Genomic DNA, 15044 nt, shown 5'->3' with positions numbered 1-15044 from the left:
CTCCTTCTCTCCTGCCGGACAATGAGCTCCCGTGCGGCTTTTGTCCGTGGCTGGACTGTGTTCGTCTTGATCTCAGAAGAGAGGCCGCACGGGATGGCGATGAGATTTCAACGACTCCGGGAGCAACGCATCTCCTCACGTGGTCGAAGCCTTGGCAATCCCAAAGTGGCACCGCGGGGACAGCGGTTGACAAGCGGACACATGACCCAGGCACAGACGCAGAGGGAGGCTCACCAAAGACAGGCCGACATGCAAGACACCGTTTGCTGGCGTATCGGGCACATTTCTCCAAACACAAACACACAAACACACACTCACACACACACACCCCAACCGACAGAGAGAGGGCAAGAAACTCACAGAGTGTGAGAGACAGACAGAGAAGCGAAAATGGGAGACACACAAACACATACACACACCGACAGTCCTACAGCAGTGGCACAGAAACAAACACCCCCAGGCAGGCGCTGAGGTTACGGGGTTCGGCTCTCGAGCAGAACGACCCTCGGTTGAGAGAGCAGAGCAGCCCACTGGCCCGCAGGCCGACCCGTCTTCGAGATCCCGGGGGCACGACTTTCGGGGAGACTCACCCGAACAGCGTCCGGGCGGCTCTGAGGCTGGGATGCGGCGCTGCTTCCCCCGGATTCCGCCTGTGCTTTCAACATCCTGGGCAGCCCTATGCCACGACTCCTGGCATCCGGAGACGGTCCTGTCGACCGCGTGGAGAAGGCAGGCTGGAGCCTCGGAGCCCCGCCACGCAAGCACTGCCACGGAGGACTCCTGTTTGCCAGGCCTCAGGGCGTGGTTGCTCTGACAACCGTGGGAACCACTGGGACGCAAGAGCCAGCGCTCGCCACTCGCGCATGCGCATTGGCTGGTCCGCCCCGCGCTCCGCTGCCGGCAGTCAGGCTGCGTCCCCTTTAAAGGACGGTGGCCGCTGGGCGCCAGGGGCTCTCCTGCTGCAGCCTTGGCAGCGGCTGCATCCGGGGTCCAGTAGGGGGCCGCGTGGGAGAGGCGGCCACGGGCGGCGTCCCAGGATCAAACCCCAGCAGTCCCGTCTTCAGGACCTCCGTGAGCCGATTTCCATCGGGGGAGGGGGAGCTTCAGGGCGCCTGCTGGGGTCAGATCACGACCTCCAGGCAGATCCGATTCTGGACCCCTCCGGGTAAGAATGGATGGTCTGAGCACATGGACTGAGGCAGGCAGGGCCTGGCTGCAGCCCACAATGATCCCATGGGCCTCAACGCCCGGAGTCAGCTGAAAGTTCACTGACCCGTGAGCCCTCTGCCTCCCTCCTTTGAAACAGCAGTGCCCCGCCGGGATACTGAAGGACCTGGGACCTAGCCGCGGGCCAAAAGTTTCAGGGTGTCATTCCACCCAGGAGCAGAGGGGAGTCTCATTCCCAGGAATGAGACTGGATGTGCAGAGGAAATGCGACCAGCACCTGTCCCAGAAGGCAAGGACTTGTCTTTCAAAGGGGGAGGGGGGCAGAGGGCTCAGATGCGTCAGTGACCTTTCAGTTGACAGCGCAGCCTTGTGGCCTGTGGGATGATGGTGGGCTGCAGCCAGACCCTGCCTGCCTCACTAGATGTGCTCAGCCCATGCTTTTTCACCCGGAGGCTCCAGAATCGGATCTGAAGCGGAGTCCTGAGACCCCAGCAGGCGCCCTGAAGCTCCTCCTCCCCCGGTGGAAATCGACTGAAACCCAAGCAGGTTTGCAGAGAGAAACAATCATGACAGGGATCTCCAGGAAGTGTCTCCCTGATGGACTGGGAAGTGATCCTTCTGGAAGACATCCAGCCAGCCCAGGAAACATCTAAGCCCCGGAGAAACAGGGGATACACAGCCAGAGGGAGGACGGAGCAGAGGCCAGAGCCCAGGCGGGGTAGAGCACCGTGCCACTGCCACAGGCTTCATCAGAGGGGTGCCAAACGAGTGGCTTGTCCAGTGAGGCCGGCGTTCCAGTGACCAGGATTGTGGCCATCTCCCATTCCCGGCTTCCTCTTTCAGCCTGGATCGTGGTGTGGCTTGTTTTTTCAGAGAAGAGCCCTGAAAAGATCCAAGCCTCTTCTGTGATGTGGGCCTCCTTCTCTCCTGCCGGACAATGAGCTCCCGTGCGGCTTTTGTCCGTGGCTGGACTGTGTTCGTCTTGATCTCAGAAGAGAAGGCCGCACGGGATGGCGATGAGATTTCAACGGCTCCGGGAGCAACGCATCTCCTCACGTGGTCGAAGCCTTGGCAATCCCAAAGTGGAACCGCGGGGAAAACGGTTGACAAGCGGACACATGACCCAGGCACAGACGCAGAGGGAGGCTCACCAAAGACAGGCCGACATGCAAGACACCGTTTTCTGGCGCATCGGGCACATTTCTCCAAACACACACACACACACAACACACACACACACACACACACACACACACACACACACACACACCCCAAACGACAGAGAGAGGGCAAGAAACTCACAGAGTGTGAGAGACAGACAGAGAAGCGAAAATGGGAGACACACAAACACATACACACACCGACAGTCCTACAGCAGTGGCACAGAAACAAACACCGCCAGGCAGGCGCTGAGGCTGCGGGGTTCGGCTCTCGAGCAGAACGACCCTCGGTTGAGAGAGCAGAGCAGCCCACTGGCCCGCTGGCCGACCCGTCTTCGAGATCCCGGGGGCACGACTTTCGGGGAGACTCACCCGAACAGCGTCCGGGCGGCTCTGAGGCTGGGATGCGGCGCTGCTTCCCCCGGATTCCGCCTGTGCTTTCAACATCCTGGGCAGCCCTATGCCACGACTCCTGGCATCCGGAGACGGTCCTGTCGACCGCGTGGAGAAGGCAGGCTGGAGCCTCGGAGCCCCGCCACGCAAGCACTGCCACGGAGGACTCCAGTTTGCCAGGCCTCAGGGCGTGGTTGCTCTGACAACCGTGGGAACCACTATGACGCAAGAGCCAGCGCTCGCCACTCGCGCATGCGCATTGGCTGGGCCGCCCCGCGCTCCGCTGCCGGCAGTCAGGCTGCGTCCCTTTTAAACGACGGTGGCCGCTGGGCGCCAGGGGCTCTCCTGCTGCAGCCTTGGCAGCGGCTGCATCCGGGGTCCAATAGGGGGCCGCGTGAGAGAGGCGGCCGCGGGCGGCGTCCCAGGATCAAACCCCAGGAGTCCCGTCTTCAGGACCTCCGTGAGCCGATTTCCATCGGGGGAGGGGGAGCTTCAGGGCGCCTGCTGGGGTCAGGTCACGACCTCCCAGCAGATCCGATTCTGGACCCCTCCGGGAAAGAATGGATGGTCTCAGGCCATGGACTGAGGCAGGCAGGGCCTGGCTGCAGCCCACAATGATCCCATGGGCCTCAACGCTCGGAGTCAGCTGAAAGTTCACTGACCCCTGAGCATTCTGCCTACCTCCTTTGAAACAGCAGTGCCCTGCGGGGATACTGAAGGGCCTGGGACCTAGCCGCGGGCCAAAAGTTTCAGGGGGTCAGTCCACCCAGGAGCAGAGGGGAGTCTCATTCTCAGGAATGAGACTGGATGTGCAGAGGAAATGCGACCAGCACCTGTCCCAGAAGGCAAGGACTTGTCTTTCAAAGGGGGAGGGGGGCAGAGGGCTCAGATGCGTCAGTGACCTTTCAGTTGACAGCGCAGCCTTGTGGCCTGTGGGATGATGGTGGGCTGCAGCCAGACCTTGCCTGCCTCACTAGATGTGCTCAGCCCATGCTTTCTCACCCGGAGGCTCCAGAATCGGATCTGAAGCGGAGTCCTGAGACCCCAGCAGGCGCCCTGAAGCTCCCCCTCCCCCGGTGGAAATCGGCTGAAACCCAAGCAGGTTTGCAGAGAGAAACAATCATGACAGGGATCTCCAGAAAGTGTCTCCCTGATGGACTGGGAAGTGATCCTTCTGGAAGACATCCAGCCAGCCCAGGAAGCATCTAAGCCCCGGAGAAACAGGGGATACACAGCCAGAGGGAGGACAGACCAGAGGCCAGAGCCCAGGCGGGGTAGAGCACCGTGCCACTGCCAGGGGCTTCATCAGAGGGGTGCCAAACGGGTGGCTTGTCCAGTGAGGCCGGCGTTCCAGTGACCGGGATTATGGCCATCTCCCATTCTCGGCTTCCTCTTTCAGCCTGGGTCGTGGTGTGGCTTGTTTTTTCAGAGAAGAGCCCTGAAAAGATCCAAGCCTCTTCTGTGATGTGGGCCTCCTTCTCTCCTGCCGGACAATGAGCTCCCGTGCGGCTTTTGTCCGTGGCTGGACTGTGTTCGTCTTGATCTCAGAAGAGAGGCCGCACGGGATGGCGATGAGATTTCAACGACTCCGGGAGCAACGCATCTCCTCACGTGGTCGAAGCCTTGGCAATCCCAAAGTGGCACCGCGGGGACAGCGGTTGACAAGCGGACACATGACCCAGGCACAGACGCAGAGGGAGGCTCACCAAAGACAGGCCGACATGCAAGACACCGTTTGCTGGCGTATCGGGCACATTTCTCCAAACACAAACACACAAACACACACTCACACACACACACCCCAACCGACAGAGAGAGGGCAAGAAACTCACAGAGTGTGAGAGACAGACAGAGAAGCGAAAATGGGAGACACACAAACACATACACACACCGACAGTCCTACAGCAGTGGCACAGAAACAAACACCCCCAGGCAGGCGCTGAGGTTACGGGGTTCGGCTCTCGAGCAGAACGACCCTCGGTTGAGAGAGCAGAGCAGCCCACTGGCCCGCAGGCCGACCCGTCTTCGAGATCCCGGGGGCACGACTTTCGGGGAGACTCACCCGAACAGCGTCCGGGCGGCTCTGAGGCTGGGATGCGGCGCTGCTTCCCCCGGATTCCGCCTGTGCTTTCAACATCCTGGGCAGCCCTATGCCACGACTCCTGGCATCCGGAGACGGTCCTGTCGACCGCGTGGAGAAGGCAGGCTGGAGCCTCGGAGCCCCGCCACGCAAGCACTGCCACGGAGGACTCCTGTTTGCCAGGCCTCAGGGCGTGGTTGCTCTGACAACCGTGGGAACCACTGGGACGCAAGAGCCAGCGCTCGCCACTCGCGCATGCGCATTGGCTGGTCCGCCCCGCGCTCCGCTGCCGGCAGTCAGGCTGCGTCCCCTTTAAAGGACGGTGGCCGCTGGGCGCCAGGGGCTCTCCTGCTGCAGCCTTGGCAGCGGCTGCATCCGGGGTCCAGTAGGGGGCCGCGTGGGAGAGGCGGCCACGGGCGGCGTCCCAGGATCAAACCCCAGCAGTCCCGTCTTCAGGACCTCCGTGAGCCGATTTCCATCGGGGGAGGGGGAGCTTCAGGGCGCCTGCTGGGGTCAGATCACGACCTCCAGGCAGATCCGATTCTGGACCCCTCCGGGTAAGAATGGATGGTCTGAGCACATGGACTGAGGCAGGCAGGGCCTGGCTGCAGCCCACAATGATCCCATGGGCCTCAACGCCCGGAGTCAGCTGAAAGTTCACTGACCCGTGAGCCCTCTGCCTCCCTCCTTTGAAACAGCAGTGCCCCGCCGGGATACTGAAGGACCTGGGACCTAGCCGCGGGCCAAAAGTTTCAGGGTGTCATTCCACCCAGGAGCAGAGGGGAGTCTCATTCCCAGGAATGAGACTGGATGTGCAGAGGAAATGCGACCAGCACCTGTCCCAGAAGGCAAGGACTTGTCTTTCAAAGGGGGAGGGGGGCAGAGGGCTCAGATGCGTCAGTGACCTTTCAGTTGACAGCGCAGCCTTGTGGCCTGTGGGATGATGGTGGGCTGCAGCCAGACCCTGCCTGCCTCACTAGATGTGCTCAGCCCATGCTTTTTCACCCGGAGGCTCCAGAATCGGATCTGAAGCGGAGTCCTGAGACCCCAGCAGGCGCCCTGAAGCTCCTCCTCCCCCGGTGGAAATCGACTGAAACCCAAGCAGGTTTGCAGAGAGAAACAATCATGACAGGGATCTCCAGGAAGTGTCTCCCTGATGGACTGGGAAGTGATCCTTCTGGAAGACATCCAGCCAGCCCAGGAAACATCTAAGCCCCGGAGAAACAGGGGATACACAGCCAGAGGGAGGACGGAGCAGAGGCCAGAGCCCAGGCGGGGTAGAGCACCGTGCCACTGCCACAGGCTTCATCAGAGGGGTGCCAAACGAGTGGCTTGTCCAGTGAGGCCGGCGTTCCAGTGACCAGGATTGTGGCCATCTCCCATTCCCGGCTTCCTCTTTCAGCCTGGATCGTGGTGTGGCTTGTTTTTTCAGAGAAGAGCCCTGAAAAGATCCAAGCCTCTTCTGTGATGTGGGCCTCCTTCTCTCCTGCCGGACAATGAGCTCCCGTGCGGCTTTTGTCCGTGGCTGGACTGTGTTCGTCTTGATCTCAGAAGAGAAGGCCGCACGGGATGGCGATGAGATTTCAACGGCTCCGGGAGCAACGCATCTCCTCACGTGGTCGAAGCCTTGGCAATCCCAAAGTGGAACCGCGGGGAAAACGGTTGACAAGCGGACACATGACCCAGGCACAGACGCAGAGGGAGGCTCACCAAAGACAGGCCGACATGCAAGACACCGTTTTCTGGCGCATCGGGCACATTTCTCCAAACACACACACACACACAACACACACACACACACACACACACACACACACACACACACCCCAAACGACAGAGAGAGGGCAAGAAACTCACAGAGTGTGAGAGACAGACAGAGAAGCGAAAATGGGAGACACACAAACACATACACACACCGACAGTCCTACAGCAGTGGCACAGAAACAAACACCGCCAGGCAGGCGCTGAGGCTGCGGGGTTCGGCTCTCGAGCAGAACGACCCTCGGTTGAGAGAGCAGAGCAGCCCACTGGCCCGCTGGCCGACCCGTCTTCGAGATCCCGGGGGCACGACTTTCGGGGAGACTCACCCGAACAGCGTCCGGGCGGCTCTGAGGCTGGGATGCGGCGCTGCTTCCCCCGGATTCCGCCTGTGCTTTCAACATCCTGGGCAGCCCTATGCCACGACTCCTGGCATCCGGAGACGGTCCTGTCGACCGCGTGGAGAAGGCAGGCTGGAGCCTCGGAGCCCCGCCACGCAAGCACTGCCACGGAGGACTCCAGTTTGCCAGGCCTCAGGGCGTGGTTGCTCTGACAACCGTGGGAACCACTATGACGCAAGAGCCAGCGCTCGCCACTCGCGCATGCGCATTGGCTGGGCCGCCCCGCGCTCCGCTGCCGGCAGTCAGGCTGCGTCCCTTTTAAACGACGGTGGCCGCTGGGCGCCAGGGGCTCTCCTGCTGCAGCCTTGGCAGCGGCTGCATCCGGGGTCCAATAGGGGGCCGCGTGAGAGAGGCGGCCGCGGGCGGCGTCCCAGGATCAAACCCCAGGAGTCCCGTCTTCAGGACCTCCGTGAGCCGATTTCCATCGGGGGAGGGGGAGCTTCAGGGCGCCTGCTGGGGTCAGGTCACGACCTCCCAGCAGATCCGATTCTGGACCCCTCCGGGAAAGAATGGATGGTCTCAGGCCATGGACTGAGGCAGGCAGGGCCTGGCTGCAGCCCACAATGATCCCATGGGCCTCAACGCTCGGAGTCAGCTGAAAGTTCACTGACCCCTGAGCATTCTGCCTACCTCCTTTGAAACAGCAGTGCCCTGCGGGGATACTGAAGGGCCTGGGACCTAGCCGCGGGCCAAAAGTTTCAGGGGGTCAGTCCACCCAGGAGCAGAGGGGAGTCTCATTCTCAGGAATGAGACTGGATGTGCAGAGGAAATGCGAGCAGCACCTGTCCCAGAAGGCAAGGACTTGTCTTTCAAAGGGGGAGGGGGGCAGAGGGCTCAGATGCGTCAGTGACCTTTCAGTTGACAGCGCAGCCTTGTGGCCTGTGGGATGATGGTGGGCTGCAGCCAGACCTTGCCTGCCTCACTAGATGTGCTCAGCCCATGCTTTCTCACCCGGAGGCTCCAGAATCGGATCTGAAGCGGAGTCCTGAGACCCCAGCAGGCGCCCTGAAGCTCCCCCTCCCCCGGTGGAAATCGGCTGAAACACAAGCAGGTTTGCAGAGAGAAACAATCATGACAGGGATCTCCAGAAAGTGTCTCCCTGATGGACTGGGAAGTGATCCTTCTGGAAGACATCCAGCCAGCCCAGGAAGCATCTAAGCCCCGGAGAAACAGGGGATACACAGCCAGAGGGAGGACAGACCAGAGGCCAGAGCCCAGGCGGGGTAGAGCACCGTGCCACTGCCAGGGGCTTCATCAGAGGGGTGCCAAACGGGTGGCTTGTCCAGTGAGGCCGGCGTTCCAGTGACCGGGATTATGGCCAACTCCCATTCTCGGCTTCCTCTTTCAGCCTGGGTCGTGGTGTGGCTTGTTTTTTCAGAGAAGAGCCCTGAAAAGATCCAAGCCTCTTCTGTGATGTGGGCCTCCTTCTCTCCTGCCGGACAATGAGCTCCCGTGCGGCTTTTGTCCGTGGCTGGACTGTGTTCGTCTTGATCTCAGAAGAGAGGCCGCACGGGATGGCGATGAGATTTCAACGACTCCGGGAGCAACGCATCTCCTCACGTGGTCGAAGCCTTGGCAATCCCAAAGTGGCACCGCGGGGACAGCGGTTGACAAGCGGACACATGACCCAGGCACAGACCCAGAGGGAGGCTCACCAAAGACAGGCCGACATGCAAGACACCGTTTTCTGGCGTATCGGGCACATTTCTCCAAACACAAACACACAAACACACACACACACACACACACCCCAACCGACAGAGAGAGGGCAAGAAACTCACAGAGTGTGAGAGACAGACAGAGAAGCGAAAATGGGAGACACACAAACACATACACACACCGACAGTCCTACAGCAGTGGCACAGAAACAAACACCCCCAGGCAGGCGCTGAGGTTACGGGGTTCGGCTCTCGAGCAGAACGACCCTCGGTTGAGAGAGCAGAGCAGCCCACTGGCCCGCAGGCCGACCCGTCTTCGAGATCCCGGGGGCACGACTTTCGGGGAGACTCACCCGAACAGCGTCCGGGCGGCTCTGAGGCTGGGATGCGGCGCTGCTTCCCCCGGATTCCGCCTGTGCTTTCAACATCCTGGGCAGCCCTATGCCACGACTCCTGGCATCCGGAGACGGTCCTGTCGACCGCGTGGAGAAGGCAGGCTGGAGCCTCGGAGCCCCGCCACGCAAGCACTGCCACGGAGGACTCCTGTTTGCCAGGCCTCAGGGCGTGGTTGCTCTGACAACCGTGGGAACCACTGGGACGCAAGAGCCAGCGCTCGCCACTCGCGCATGCGCATTGGCTGGTCCGCCCCGCGCTCCGCTGCCGGCAGTCAGGCTGCGTCCCCTTTAAAGGACGGTGGCCGCTGGGCGCCAGGGGCTCTCCTGCTGCAGCCTTGGCAGCGACTGCATCCGGGGTCCAGTAGGGGGCCGCGTGGGAGAGGCGGCCACGGGCGGCGTCCCAGGATCAAACCCCAGGAGTCCCGTCTTCAGGACCTCCGTGAGCCGATTTCCATCGGGGGAGGGGGAGCTTCAGGGCGCCTGCCTGGGTGAGATCACGACCTCCAGGCAGATCCGATTCTGGACCCCTCCGGGTAAGAATGGATGGTCTGAGCACATGGACTGAGGCAGGCAGGGCCTGGCTGCAGCCCACAATGATCCCATGGGCCTCAACGCCCGGAGTCAGCTGAAAGTTCACTGACCCGTGAGCCCTCTGCCTCCCTCCTTTGAAACAGCAGTGCCCCGCCGGGATACTGAAGGACCTGGGACCTAGCCGCGGGCCAAAAGTTTCAGGGTGTCATTCCACCCAGGAGCAGAGGGGAGTCTCATTCCCAGGAATGAGACTGGATGTGCAGAGGAAATGCGACCAGCACCTGTCCCAGAAGGCAAGGACTTGTCTTTCAAAGGGGGAGGGGGGCAGAGGGCTCAGATGCGTCAGTGACCTTTCAGTTGACAGCGCAGCCTTGTGGCCTGTGGGATGATGGTGGGCTGCAGCCAGACCCTGCCTGCCTCACTAGATGTGCTCAGCCCATGCTTTCTCACCCGGAGGCTCCAGAATCGGATCTGAAGCGGAGTCCTGAGACCCCAGCAGGCGCCCTGAAGCTCCCCCTCCCCCGGTGGAAATCGGCTGAAACCCAAGCAGGTTTGCAGAGAGAAACAATCATGACAGGGATCTCCAGAAAGTGTCTCCCTGATGGACTGGGAAGTGATCCTTCTGGAAGACATCCAGCCAGCCCAGGAAGCATCTAAGCCCCGGAGAAACAGGGGATACACAGCCAGAGGGAGGACAGACCAGAGGCCAGAGCCCAGGCGGGGTAGAGCACCGTGCCACTGCCAGGGGCTTCATCAGAGGGGTGCCAAACGGGTGGCTTGTCCAGTGAGGCCGGCGTTCCAGTGACCGGGATTATGGCCATCTCCCATTCTCGGCTTCCTCTTTCAGCCTGGGTCGTGGTGTGGCTTGTTTTTTCAGAGAAGAGCCCTGAAAAGATCCAAGCCTCTTCTGTGATGTGGGCCTCCTTCTCTCCTGCCGGACAATGAGCTCCCGTGCGGCTTTTGTCCGTGGCTGGACTGTGTTCGTCTTGATCTCAGAAGAGAGGCCGCACGGGATGGCGATGAGATTTCAACGACTCCGGGAGCAACGCATCTCCTCACGTGGTCGAAGCCTTGGCAATCCCAAAGTGGCACCGCGGGGACAGCGGTTGACAAGCGGACACATGACCCAGGCACAGACGCAGAGGGAGGCTCACCAAAGACAGGCCGACATGCAAGACACCGTTTGCTGGCGTATCGGGCACATTTCTCCAAACACAAACACACAAACACACACTCACACACACACACCCCAACCGACAGAGAGAGGGCAAGAAACTCACAGAGTGTGAGAGACAGACAGAGAAGCGAAAATGGGAGACACACAAACACATACACACACCGACAGTCCTACAGCAGTGGCACAGAAACAAACACCCCCAGGCAGGCGCTGAGGTTACGGGGTTCGGCTCTCGAGCAGAACGACCCTCGGTTGAGAGAGCAGAGCAGCCCACTGGCCCGCAGGCCGACCCGTCTTCGAGATTCCGGGGGCACGACTTTCGGGGAGACTCACCCGAACAGCGTCCGGGCGGCTCTGAGGCTGGGATGCGGCGCTGCTTCCCCCGGATTCCGCCTATGCTTTCAACATCCTGGGCAGCCCTATGCCACGACTCCTGGCATCCGGAGACGGTCCTGTCGACCGCGTGGAGAAGGCAGGCTGGAGCCTCGGAGCCCCGCCACGCAAGCACTGCCACGGAGGACTCCTGTTTGCCAGGCCTCAGGGCGTGGTTGCTCTGACAACCGTGGGAACCACTGGGACGCAAGAGCCAGCGCTCGCCACTCGCGCATGCGCATTGGCTGGTCCGCCCCGCGCTCCGCTGCCGGCAGTCAGGCTGCGTCCCCTTTAAAGGACGGTGGCCGCTGGGCGCCAGGGGCTCTCCTGCTGCAGCCTTGGCAGCGGCTGCATCCGGGGTCCAGTAGGGGGCCGCGTGGGAGAGGCGGCCACGGGCGGCGTCCCAGGATCAAACCCCAGGAGTCCCGTCTTCAGGACCTCCGTGAGCCGATTTCCATCGGGGGAGGGGGAGCTTCAGGGCGCCTGCTCGGGTCAGGTCACGACCTCCCGGCAGATCCGATTCTGGACCCCTCCGGGTAAGAATGGATGGTCTGAGCACATGGACTGAGGCAGGCAGGGCCTGGCTGCAGCCCACAATGATCCCATGGGCCTCAACGCCCGGAGTCAGCTGAAAGTTCACTGACCCGTGAGCCCTCTGCCTCCCTCCTTTGAAACAGCAGTGCCCCGCCGGGATACTGAAGGGCCTGGGACCTAGCCGCGGGCCAAAAGTTTCAGGGTGTCATTCCACCCAGGAGCAGAGGGGAGTCTCATTCCCAGGAATGAGACTGGATGTGCAGAGGAAATGCGACCAGCACCTGTCCCAGAAGGCAAGGACTTGTCTTTCAAAGGGGGAGGGGGGCAGACGGCTCAGATGCGTCAGTGACCTTTCAGTTGACAGCGCAGCCTTGTGGCCTGTGGGATGATGGTGGGCTGCAGCCAGACCCTGCCTGCCTCACTAGATGTGCTCAGCCCATGCTTTCTCACCCGGAGGCTCCAGAATCGGATCTGAAGCGGAGTCCTGAGACCCCAGCAGGCGCCCTGAAGCTCCTCCTCCCCCGATGGAAATCGACTGAAACCCAAGCAGGTTTGCAGAGAGAAACAATCATGACAGGGATCTCCAGAAAGTGTCTCCCTGATGGACTGGGAAGTGATCCTTCTGGAAGACATCCAGCCAGCCCAGGAAACATCTAAGCCCCGGAGAAACAGGGGATACACAGCCAGAGGGAGGACGGAGCAGAGGCCAGAGCCCAGGCGGGGTAGAGCACCGTGCCACTGCCACAGGCTTCATCAGAGGGGTGCCAAACGAGTGGCTTGTCCAGTGAGGCCGGCGTTCCAGTGACCAGGATTGTGGCCATCTCCCATTCCCGGCTTCCTCTTTCAGCCTGGATCGTGGTGTGGCTTGTTTTTTCAGAGAAGAGCCCTGAAAAGATCCAAGCCTCTTCTGTGATGTGGGCCTCCTTCTCTCCTGCCGGACAATGAGCTCCCGTGCGGCTTTTGTCCGTGGCTGGACTGTGTTCGTCTTGATCTCAGAAGAGAAGGCCGCACGGGATGGCGATGAGATTTCAACGGCTCCGGGAGCAACGCATCTCCTCACGTGGTCGAAGCCTTGGCAATCCCAAAGTGGAACCGCGGGGAAAACGGTTGACAAGCGGACACATGACCCAGGCACAGACGCAGAGGGAGGCTCACCAAAGACAGGCCGACATGCAAGACACCGTTTTCTGGCGCATCGGGCACATTTCTCCAAACACACACACACACACAACACACACACACACACACACACACACACACACACACACACACCCCAAACGACAGAGAGAGGGCAAGAAACTCACAGAGTGTGAGAGACAGACAGAGAAGCGAAAATGGGAGACACACAAACACATACACACACCGACAGTCCTACAGCAGTGGCACAGAAACAAACACCCCCAGGCAGGCGCTGAGGTTACGGGGTTCGGCTCTCGAGCAGAACGACCCTCGGTTGAGAGAGCAGAGCAGCCCACTGGCCCGCAGGCCGACCCGTCTTCGAGATCCCGGGGGCACGACTTTCGGGGAGACTCACCCGAACAGCGTCCGGGCGGCTCTGAGGCTGGGATGCGGCGCTGCTTCCCCCGGATTCCGCCTGTGCTTTCAACATCCTGGGCAGCCCTATGCCACGACTCCTGGCATCCGGAGACGGTCCTGTCGACCGCGTGGAGAAGGCAGGCTGGAGCCTCGGAGCCCCGCCACGCAAGCACTGCCACGGAGGACTCCTGTTTGCCAGGCCTCAGGGCGTGGTTGCTCTGACAACCGTGGGAACCACTGGGACGCAAGAGCCAGCGCTCGCCACTCGCGCATGCGCATTGGCTGGTCCGCCCCGCGCTCCGCTGCCGGCAGTCAGGCTGCGTCCCCTTTAAAGGACGGTGGCCGCTGGGCGCCAGGGGCTCTCCTGCTGCAGCCTTGGCAGCGGCTGCATCCGGGGTCCAGTAGGGGGCCGCGTGGGAGAGGCGGCCACGGGCGGCGTCCCAGGATCAAACCCCAGCAGTCCCGTCTTCAGGACCTCCGTGAGCCGATTTCCATCGGGGGAGGGGGAGCTTCAGGGCGCCTGCTGGGGTCAGGTCACGACCTCCAGGCAGATCCGATTCTGGACCCCTCCGGGTAAGAATGGATGGTCTGAGCACATGGACTGAGGCAGGCAGGGCCTGGCTGCAGCCCACAATGATCCCATGGGCCTCAACGCTCGGAGTCAGCTGAAAGTTCACTGACCCCTGAGCCCTCTGCCTCCCTCCTTTGAAACAGCAGTGCCCTGCGGGGATACTGAAGGGCCTGGGACCTAGCCGCGGGCCAAAAGTTTCAGGGGGTCAGTCCACCCAGGAGCAGAGGGGAGTCTCATTCTCAGGAATGAGACTGGATGTGCAGAGGAAATGCGACCAGCACCTGTCCCAGAAGGCAAGGACTTGTCTTTCAAAGGGGGAGGGGGGCAGAGGGCTCAGATGCGTCAGTGACCTTTCAGTTGACAGCGCAGCCTTGTGGCCTGTGGGATGATGGTGGGCTGCAGCCAGACCTTGCCTGCCTCACTAGATGTGCTCAGCCCATGCTTTCTCACCCGGAGGCTCCAGAATCGGATCTGAAGCGGAGTCCTGAGACCCCAGCAGGCGCCCTGAAGCTCCCCCTCCCCCGGTGGAAATCGGCTGAAACACAAGCAGGTTTGCAGAGAGAAACAATCATGACAGGGATCTCCAGAAAGTGTCTCCCTGATGGACTGGGAAGTGATCCTTCTGGAAGACATCCAGCCAGCCCAGGAAGCATCTAAGCCCCGGAGAAACAGGGGATACACAGCCAGAGGGAGGACAGACCAGAGGCCAGAGCCCAGGCGGGGTAGAGCACCGTGCCACTGCCAGGGGCTTCATCAGAGGGGTGCCAAACGGGTGGCTTGTCCAGTGAGGCCGGCGTTCCAGTGACCGGGATTATGGCCATCTCCCATTCTCGGCTTCCTCTTTCAGCCTGGGTCGTGGTGTGGCTTGTTTTTTCAGAGAAGAGCCCTGAAAAGATCCAAGCCTCTTCTGTGATGTGGGCCTCCTTCTCTCCTGCCGGACAATGAGCTCCCGTGCGGCTTTTGTCCGTGGCTGGACTGTGTTCGTCTTGATCTCAGAAGAGAGGCCGCACGGGATGGCGATGAGATTTCAACGACTCCGGGAGCAACGCATCTCCTCACGTGGTCGAAGCCTTGGCAATCCCAAAGTGGCACCGCGGGGACAGCGGTTGACAAGCGGACACATGACCCAGGCACAGACCCAGAGGGAGGCTCACCAAAGACAGGCCGACATGCAAGACACCGTTTTCTGGCGTATCGGGCACATTTCTCCAAACACAAACACACAAACACACACTCACACACACACACCCCAACCGACAGATAGAGGGCAAGAAACTCACAGAGTGTGAGAGACAGACAGAGAAGTGAAAA

The sequence above is a fragment of the Macaca nemestrina genome, unplaced genomic scaffold, assembly GCF_043159975.1.
Source record: "Macaca nemestrina isolate mMacNem1 unplaced genomic scaffold, mMacNem.hap1 Scaffold_60, whole genome shotgun sequence".
Classification (NCBI taxonomy): domain Eukaryota; kingdom Metazoa; phylum Chordata; class Mammalia; order Primates; family Cercopithecidae; genus Macaca; species Macaca nemestrina.
Note: the sequence above shows the minus strand (reverse complement) of the source record.